This window comes from Phasianus colchicus, chromosome 25 (assembly GCF_987193195.1).
Source record: "Phasianus colchicus chromosome 25, bPhaCol1.hap1.1, whole genome shotgun sequence".
NCBI classification, from domain to species: domain Eukaryota; kingdom Metazoa; phylum Chordata; class Aves; order Galliformes; family Phasianidae; genus Phasianus; species Phasianus colchicus.
In genome coordinates this window covers 2585033-2594357 of record NC_143460.1, presented here as the reverse complement: position 1 = coordinate 2594357, position 9325 = coordinate 2585033, and the positions used below count along the sequence as shown (strand labels likewise).

At 53.4% G+C, this 9325-nt stretch overlaps 1 long non-coding RNA gene across 1 annotated transcript; it reads right to left on the bottom strand.

Moving 5' to 3' along the window:
* Positions 1-5984: 5984 nt before the first annotated feature.
* LOC149915036 (uncharacterized) lies at positions 5985-9325 on the bottom strand. The gene is made up of 3 exons (XR_016459879.1): positions 9066-9325; positions 8747-8803; positions 5985-7537 (listed from the first exon to the last, which is right to left on the bottom strand). It is a non-coding gene; the product is annotated as an uncharacterized LOC149915036 (long non-coding RNA).

The window sequence follows — 9325 nt, the reverse complement described above, 5'->3', positions numbered from 1 at the left end:
CTGAGCAGCAGTGACAAAATTAGGGACAGAAGTAGGAAATGGAATCAGGAAATAGGAGCACTCCCTGCTGAAAATAGCTCGGCAATTGCAGATGTTATATATATTTCATTTATGCAGTCTGCTGCTGCATCTCGGCTAATTGCATCCTGGCTGGAGGAGCTGAACCCGGCACATGAGCACCATGAAAGCCCCAAATGGGAGCGCTGGGGGTTCCTGCTCTGGGCATCCCTCCCCCTACCCCTGCAGATTGTAATGGGCTTTAGGGGCACTTAGCATCAGGCCATAAATGTACACCCCTCAGTCACCCACCACAGCAGCCGGAGGGATGGAAGCAATTTCTGAGGCTAATAGGAAAAAAATAAATCTCACCGAATGGAAGGTGATAGCACTGAAGTAACAAATGCACACATCTCAATAAACAGAAAATACTGTAGGGGCCAAATTGTCTTTTTGAAAGATGATGGAAAGACAAGGTCATAAAAGCACTCTCTCACCATAAGTGCTTACCCCTGGATTTAAATTAGAAATGATACCAGCACTCATTACAGGCATCCATGTACTACTGATGGGAGCTGGGAGCGTGCCCTGCCCTGGGCAGCATCCTTCTGGGTGAGGACATGCAGGGTAGGGGCTGAGCAGCAGCTCTGGGTGCTGAAGCAGGACGGTCCCTCCATGCAGGCAGTGGTCACTGCTGTGCAACCCTCGTTACACAAAGATTAATTTCTGCCACTGATCTCCAGCTGAACCCCTCAATGTGACGGCAGGAGCTGGGCAGAGATTAATTGGTGGAAAGCTCTGATTCAAAAGAAGTGAAAATTCACCAAAGCTGATTTGAAGGAGTGAAAATCCTCTCCCTGTGTGATGGGCAGTCCTGCAGCCAAACCTGGGTCTGGGGCTGTGGGAGAGCCCCCCAGTGCCAGCGATGGAGCAGCCTCAGGGCACTGCTGGGGGCTGTGATGATGCTGAGTCCTGGGCCATCCCTGCTCCCTGCAAAGCTCACTGGTGCTGTTTGGAGAGCAATCAGTGGGAGGAGGGCTACAGATGGGAGGAGGGCTGGGATGGAAGTGCAGGTCGTTGCACCTCGCCATCAATTTTCATCACTTTTTTATATGGCACATTAGCAGAGTTACAAACTCTATTACAGCTTAACAAAGCTCTCTCCAGAGCCGTGGCAGCACTGCTCCTGTCCAGCAGTGGGGTGGCAAAGAGCCCAGGGCTGCGAGCAAAGAGTGCAGTGAGACCCTGCCCTGAAGGGTCACCTCCTTCCCTGCAGGACTGCTGCTTTCCAAGCAAAATGAATGTGTGCACCGTGTAATTATAGAAAGAAAATAGTTTTGATCTCATCTTCACGCTTCCCAACTTCATGTGTCTCATTGTTAGGTGGCTGTTTGTTACCATCAGTGTTTCACCCCAAGTTGGTGCTGGTTTGGGGTGACAGCAGAGCAATGCACCGAAAGACTTACTGAGACCAGTCAGGTGGAGGAAATGAGAGCTAAATGGGACCTGATAGCACAAAGAATTACTGGGAAATAGATTTATTTCAAGCGATTAGCTGCCCTCTGTCCTCTGACCCCAGGAGATTGCGCAGATATCGAAGCTGTTGTCAGAATTTGCATTTCAAAGCAAAATATGCAAAAATAATCACACGTTTCAGCCTCCGCAGTATTAGCAGATTAAAACAAATTGACTCTGGGTGCTCAACATTTACAGCACATCTGATCCAAACCCAGTTCCCTGTAAAAGCCACGTGCATAACTCTGCAGGGCACGGTGCAGCCCAGGGCACTGAGCAGCATTCCCAGGCAGGGGCTGCCCATGGGGCACAGGGGGGCTCAGAGCTGTCGTGGCCATGCTGTGTAGGATGGCTGTTTTCTTATCTACAGCACCCAAGGGAGCCAGGCTGCAGAGCCATTCCTCGTGGCAGCAGAATTCAGAAGAGGATATTCTCTATTTGTAGGTGGATAAGCCCTGGTGTGTGGCTGTGCATGGCAAGTGATAATGCACTCAGGTCTGTGCATTCAGCCCTTCCCACTGCCTTAACAGCAGCCTGCTGGTCTGCTCACAGCCAGCCCTGCACCTGCACCTCTTGGGCAGCTCCTATTCATGCACCAAACCCATTTGGCTGCATTTGCAGCCTCCCCTTCACCTTAATGATGCTCCTGCCCCAAGCAGCTCTGCCCATGGGCAAGCAACACTGTGAGGACCACTCGCTCAGTGCCTTTGGTCCCAGGTAGATTGGGAGCCTGGAGGCAGTTTGCAGTGGGTTGGTGCACTGTGAGCCCATCTGCTCGTTGCCCACAGGCCATGCAGAGCACGCCCAGCAGTCTGTGTAGCATGGAGCCCATTCAGAAAAATACAGTGCATTCAAGGTACAGTGAACAACACACCCAGTGCTTAATAATGCAAGGGCTGAGAAAGAATGTTTATAAATATTTAAGACTGCTTGCTTTTGGGACAGTGGGAGAATCAACCTCTTTGTTCTGCAATCGCTTCCTTCCTCTTTGCTCCCAGGCAGGTGTTAAAGAAGGGGAGAGCACTGCAGCCTCGTGCACCTGGAAAACACCTCTCTCCTGCATTGAGAAACTGAATCACACCTGAAATGGGTCATGAGCTGATGTTGTCAGCGGGTAGTGGTGATGTTTATCCCATGTTGTAGCTCTCAGGGCTAGAGAAAAGGGCTTCTGCTGTGCCCCAGCAGTGCCTGCATAGTGCTGTGACCGATGGTCCCACTGACTGATGCATCCCCTCCGGTCTCTCTGTGCAGAGGGATGTGGGCAGGGGCAGCAGGAGCAGCTCCCCAGGGCTGTGCTGAACCTCACCAAAGTGTTCCTTTGTCACTGTCTGAACAGTGACATGCAGTGGTGGCAGAGCACAGCAGTGGAGAGCAATGTCACAGCGAGCGAGAACAGCACGAGCTGCTCGTCATCGATACTGAGAGAAGAGTGTTTAGTTGTTGCACATGGTTAAACAGAAAGGGGGTGTTCCCAAGGGGTGATGATGGGATGCCCTGCAGCTCCAGGCACTGCTTGGGATGTGGGTGCAGCTCTGCTTCCAGGTTTCCAGGATTATGGGCACAAAATCCTCACTCAGGTTTAGTAGGAAGATGTTTCTGATGGCCTAAGCCAATTAAAGAAGTGCATTTTCTCTTTTCTGATTAGCTCTGGCCAGCATGCAAATGTCACCAGCCCCACAGTTCATCATTTCCCAATCTAATTACTGGTGAAGAGGGCTGGGAATAAGCTACAGAATTGAGTGCATTATTAACTGCTACGCGTTGTGCACAGGACAAAGATTGGACATTAATCCTCCGGGCACCAAAGGTCTCCCCTGACCCATTCCTGGATCAAACACCATTCCTAGAACTGATTTAATTTGGTGCTGGGTTACAGCAGGGTCCTGCAGCCAAAGGCCATTGGTTTTCCTTGCAAACGGAGTGCATGGGGGTGCACAGAGCCTTCCCAAGGAGGGCAGGAGGAGCTGCATGGCCCCCAGCTCGCACCCCGTGCTGCTGCTCCCACGCCCTCCCTGCCTCCCACCCCCTCCTCAAGGATCACAGGGATTAATGGGAATCCTCCTTCTTGCTCGAGAGGATTAAATGTGTTATCTGCCTGCAGTCATTATGCATTGTGCTTTTTGTGTTAAAAGAGCTTTCATTTTTGGAATATCCCTTTTTCAACCGCTCGGAGTGGGATGCAATGGATGGGGACCTCTGGAAATTGTTGTTCTCTCTCTGCTCTGATGGCAGTGAAGCTCTGGGGTCAGCGTGGGACAATACTGAGGTTCAGAGCAGTGCAGGGTTTGGCCTAATCCTGTGCACAGCTCCTGTGGAGCACCCACCCTGCCCGTGGGTGCCAGCTATGCTCTGGGTCCTCAAAAAGCACCGTAATGAGCAGCAGAGGGAGGGAGCTCTAGGGAGCCTGGCAGGCGTGTAACTGACTGCACAATTAGCAATGAACAACTCCCTGATGATTGTTAGAAAGTCCTAAACCAGCTAATGGGGCCCGGGAAGGCGAAGTTCATTGAAAGTACAAAGCATAAAAGAGCAAAATGCAAGCTGTGACATTCTAAATGAGGAGGCAGGAACTCGGCACTCCGCGAGCGGTGATGGCACTACAGTGCTGCGGGCACTGCACGATGGGGATGTGCTGTGCATGCAGAACGGGGCCCATCCCAGCACTGTGATGTGGTCACATTGCAGCCACCCCAGCACTGAGCCCACTGCAGGGCAGGGGGATTTGGGGAGCTGCTGAGAGGCTGATGTGGTGCCGCATTGCAAACTAGGAGATATAAAAGTGGAAGCGATGGATGTGCACGTGGATTATTTTCCATTTCCCTCAGCAGCCTTAAGAAAAGTGTGGGCAGTGGGTGGGTGCTGTCAGGATGCTGCTCCCTGCATGAATTCCTGCACTCCCCAGGGCTGAGTGAGGGGTGGGGAGGGTGGGGGGGAGCAGGGAGAGCCCTCCCAACCTCCCATCTGCCCCAGAAGCACTGCCCAGCTCCACACATTTATCCTTTATTACGACTTTCATTCCACTCTCTGGTGGCACCACTCCAATTTAATTAAGCAAATAAATAAAGCGATTAATTTAGATGCCATGCACTCCCCTGCACAAGCCCTGATAGCGCTCAGGGCTGCTGGCTGGGCAGGAGATGCTTGTCCCCAGCTGTCCCCTCCTGTGTCAAACTGCAGCTCCCCATTGGGGATCCTTGTGGTTCCTGCAGTGCTGCTGTCAGGGCTGCAGGTGATGGAGGGGAGGTTCAGCTACAGCCTGAGTGCTCCCATAACCCCATTTTGTGCAGGCTGTGCTCAAGGTCTGCATGCTCCATGCATGAGGCTGTGCTTCCCTGCTGCTATTGCATCCCAGGGTTGGGCAGGAAATGCACTTTTGCAGCTCAGAACAGGCGGTGTGCAGCAAAGCAAGGCACAGCACAGACTGAGTAGCAGGATTCAAGGAGATGCAGCAATGTTGATGATATTAAGCAAACCCAAGGACCGCAGCTAGAGGTGAAGGTAGCAAAAAGAAGATCAATATAATGTCTAAAAGGTACCAAAGGGCAATTTAATTGGGTGTTGTGTTTGATAAATTATTTGTAAAGTTAAGCACACGGTGGAAGCATCATAGCCCTGCGCAGGAGCTAAATGAGTCCACCAGCACAAATTGAGCCCAGGTGATTAATGGCTGTAAGCACCCTTGGCTGAGCTGACACGGCACCAGGACTGCAATCAAAGCTGGAATGTATTTAATTGGGTTCTGTGCACGTCCCCGTTTGGAACTGGTTTGGGAGCGATGCTCATTGGAGCAGGAATGGAGGAAGGGATGCAGCCCTGCAGTGACAGGCTGAGTGCAGTGCTATCTGTGCCCTTTGCAGCTCATTTTAAGAATGAATTCCCTTCAATCCTCCACCCCATCTCATCCCCAGCATCACTGATTCCTCATCAGACAATATAAATTAACATGAGCCCGCCGCTCTCTACCCCGTTATCCTCCCCTCTCATTTATGAATTTTAAATCCACTTGTTAACAACCTACTTAGTTGCATAATTTCACCATAATAATCCATGCCCCCTGGCCGACTACGCATTAATTTGCAGATAATGCTCTGCAACCTCCAGTGTATGCAGTGCTGGTGGGGCAGTGCTGGCAGGGGAGGATTCCTGGCTCTGACTGTTGGGGGCTGCAGAACAGAGCCGGGGGTCCTTTGGGCTTCCTCAGCTCCCAGGTGAGGTCAGTTCAGTGAGGTGCCCCCCAGCCCTCTATTTCCATCCTGCTGGAGTTCCCTGCCATCATCCCATTTTCATTCCTCCTCTCTTGTCTCTCTCAGGTCCCTGCAAGCAGCACTTCTTCACCCAGCTGCACCATGTGCTGATGCTCCTTGTTCTAATTCCACGGAGACGTGCTGAGAGCACGGGTCTTTATTTGTACTCCTTTTTTTTTGTCTCCTCTGTTAAATTCTATGGCTCAAGACCGTCCATTACTCCTAATAACAACAACAAATTAGCAAGAGGTCTGTTAGAAGTGGTGTGTTCCAGCAAGCAGCGTTTTACCTCAATTCTAAAGCCCCGTGTGCTGATGCTCTGCGGCTGCGAGCAACGCAAAGGAAACGGCAGAAGAGGAAAGGCTGAGAGCTCCGGGGCCGTTCGCTTGGGGAAGAGACGGCTGGAGGGCGGAGATGAGGGGGAAACAGCGCTGATCAATCCAAAAGGGGGGTCGGGTGAGGATGGCGCTCAGCCCGGCGGTGCCGCTCCGGGACCCCGCTCCATCCCCGCCTCCCGCAGCCGCTCCGGCCCCGCACTGCCCTCTGGTGCCGCCCGCAGCGCTGTGCTGCTGCCGTCCCGCAGCCGGCGTGGTGTCAGCGCCGTGCGGGTGCTGCCAGGCACGGATGGGGCTGCGCGTCCCCTTCATGCTCAGCCCGAGAGGATCGGATCCTTTGGTGCCGCGCCTTGCGGTGCTGCGGCCGATGCCCCGCGCAATGCGGGTGGAAAACGAAATAATTAGTGAGTTGGTATTCTGAGGTGATATCCTATAACGAAGCATAATCATTTCAGTACCTGCCTGTGTGAGATGCAGGCGTTACAAATAGTGGCTGTTGTTTGAGGTGTGTGAGATCCCCAGCTGGTCTCAGGAGCTGCTGTTAGCACAGGTGTGGTTATAGCTGGGTTGGGTCTGACTCATGCGCTGCTCATTACACACTTAGGCCCATAAGGTCTCACTTTTATGATAGAAAGCTTCATGCAGGGGCAGCTGTGAGTGCCTCTTGTTCAGCGTAGCAGTGCTGCACCCCATGTACTCCTATCACTGACATCAGTGCTGCAGAGGGGCTGCTGCTGGGAATTTCCCTGCACACTGTGACCCCAGAGCTGTGCTACGCAGGCATTGCTTTCCTTCTGTGTGCTTTGCAGGTGGGAGCAGCTCATGGGAGCACCCAGCACGTGTTGCCTCTCCCCAGCCCACGGTCGAGTTCAGGAGTTGCTCCAGGTGACACCACGGGTTTGCCTTTATCCCATTCGCAGCACATCAGTCTCCGCCTTCTGCAGGGTGGCTCCCTGAGCCCTGCAGCAGGGCAGCCTGAGCAGAGCCAACTCTTTGCTTTCCTTCTTCCTTTTCTATGAGAAATTGCACGCAGTTCCTGTGCCAGGCAGCGACAGCTGTGCACAGATGAACCCAATCCCCTCACTTCTGCACACAGTGACTCATCTGCAGAGGAAGCTCCACAGGCACTGGGCCGTGCAGCACCCATGAGCTCTGTGATGGCAGTCCTCCTCCCAGTGCCATGCTGGGGACGTTCTGCTGGGATGTCACAGAGCAGAGGGCAATGCTCAGCCCGTTTTGCTACAAAACCAGCTGAAAGCTGGGTAAATTTGCTCCCTCCGTGGAGATAAAAGCTATGAAACCATCTGAGATGTGACACAGAGCAGTGTGGGACTCGACTCTTTGTTACTGAGTTATCAGACTGCAGAACTGATTCCATTTTCACACATTTGTTGTAGCTCACAGCTCAGTTGGCTTTGCCATGGTGGCTGCAGGCTTGGGGCACTCCTGGGGGTGAAAGATGTGGGGGTGAAAGATGTGGGGCAGTGGGGCAGGACCCACATCTACAGGGAGCTGCATCATGGGGACACACCTGCAGGGCTCAGGAAAACATGGCTTTTTTGTTTTTTTTTAGTTAATTAAATAAGTTTAAAAAAAAAAAAAAAAGAATCTTTCCCCAAATAAGGTCTCTTATCTGGAGAGTAAATTGAAATATTTCACTGATATCTTCCCTTAACTTCTTCCCCATCAGATTGCATCCTGGCAGGGCCTTGCTCAGCCACTTCCCCTGATTGTTAATCTCCATCTGACTGCAGGGAGGAGGCTCTGAGGCCGTTGATTCAGGCGATAAACTGAACTTCCGATGTGGATGTGCAGGAGTGGGCTGTGACAGCTGCCCTCAGGGTCACCGTCCCTGCACTGCACAGCCCTGGAGCTGATGCTGTTCAGCCCCCCCTCCTCCCCACCCAGATACAGCTCCCGTGCACCCCCACATTCCCACTGCTGCTGCTGCAGGACTCAGGTGTGTGCTGTGGGGGCAGGAATGGGGGCAATCCCACCGAGCTGTGACTCTGCTCCTCGCCCCAAGCAGATTCAACCTCTGCAGGTTGTGACAATGTGATTAAGCAGCAATTATCCCCAAATTCAATTCAATTAGGCTGTGGGGAATGATGAGCTCTGCAGATGCATGTGATGAGGGCAATACCCGTGCAGGGCAAGGGGAGGGGAGGCACGAGGGCATTGCCAGGAGGAGCTGCGGCAGAGCGATGGCAGGGGGAGATGAAACCGAGACACGGATCTTTAATTGCAAAGATCAAATCCCCCAAATCAGGCTCATTCTTATGTACAACATGCAGCCGCCAATTAAATTTTAGACACGTTTCATTTTCTGTCGTTCCCCTTCTAAAATTTTCGTAGGAAGCACTGACTCTCCCTGCGGGTACGCAGCCCAGCTTCACACCCCCCACTCCCCCCCCGCACCGTCCGGACCGCCGCCACCAGGGGGAGCCCCGCACCCCGCACCGTGCCCATCCCGCACCGTGCCCATCCCGCACCCCGCTTCGTGCCCGCCCCGCTCCAGTTCCGCTCCCGATCCCACTGCTCGGCTCCTCCCCAGCCCACCCAAAGCCGACTCCGAGGCTGTGCACCCCGATGAGAGCCTCTGCAGCCACGAGGGCAGCATCTCCTAGTGATTAATGGTAATCATAAAATCCATACCAAGCCAGGGAGAACCGTCACGGCAAAGGAAGCCTCTTTTCTGATGCCGGTGGTCCCCTGGGATGAGCAGAGATGCGCTGAGGCCATAGAAGAAGAAACGTTTTCCCTGCAGCCTCTGCTGATGCTCAGGGGGTGATATTGTCCCCCTGGCCATGCAGTGCAGAGGGGTCCTGGGCACCCACCAGCAGCTCACAGAATAGCAGAATGGCCCAGGTTGGAATGGACCTCAAGCATCACGAAGCTCCAACCCCCCCTCACATGCAGGGCCACCAACCTCCCCATTTAACACCAGCCCAGGCTGCCCAGGGCCCCATCCAACCTGGCCTCGAACACCTCCAGGGATGGACGGGGCATCCACAGCCTCTCTGGGCAGCTGTTCCAGCACCTCACCAGCTTCCAGCTGTGCACTGTGTTCAGGATGGACACGACCTGAGCACAGCCCCAGGAACCGTGCAGACAGCACAGCAGACTCAGGACACATCCAGACCCATCTCAAGGCCGAGTTCAGCCACTCCCCACTGCGCACAGCCACAGCACGGAGCTCAGATGGGTCAGATGTACACGGCAGGGCTCAGGCAG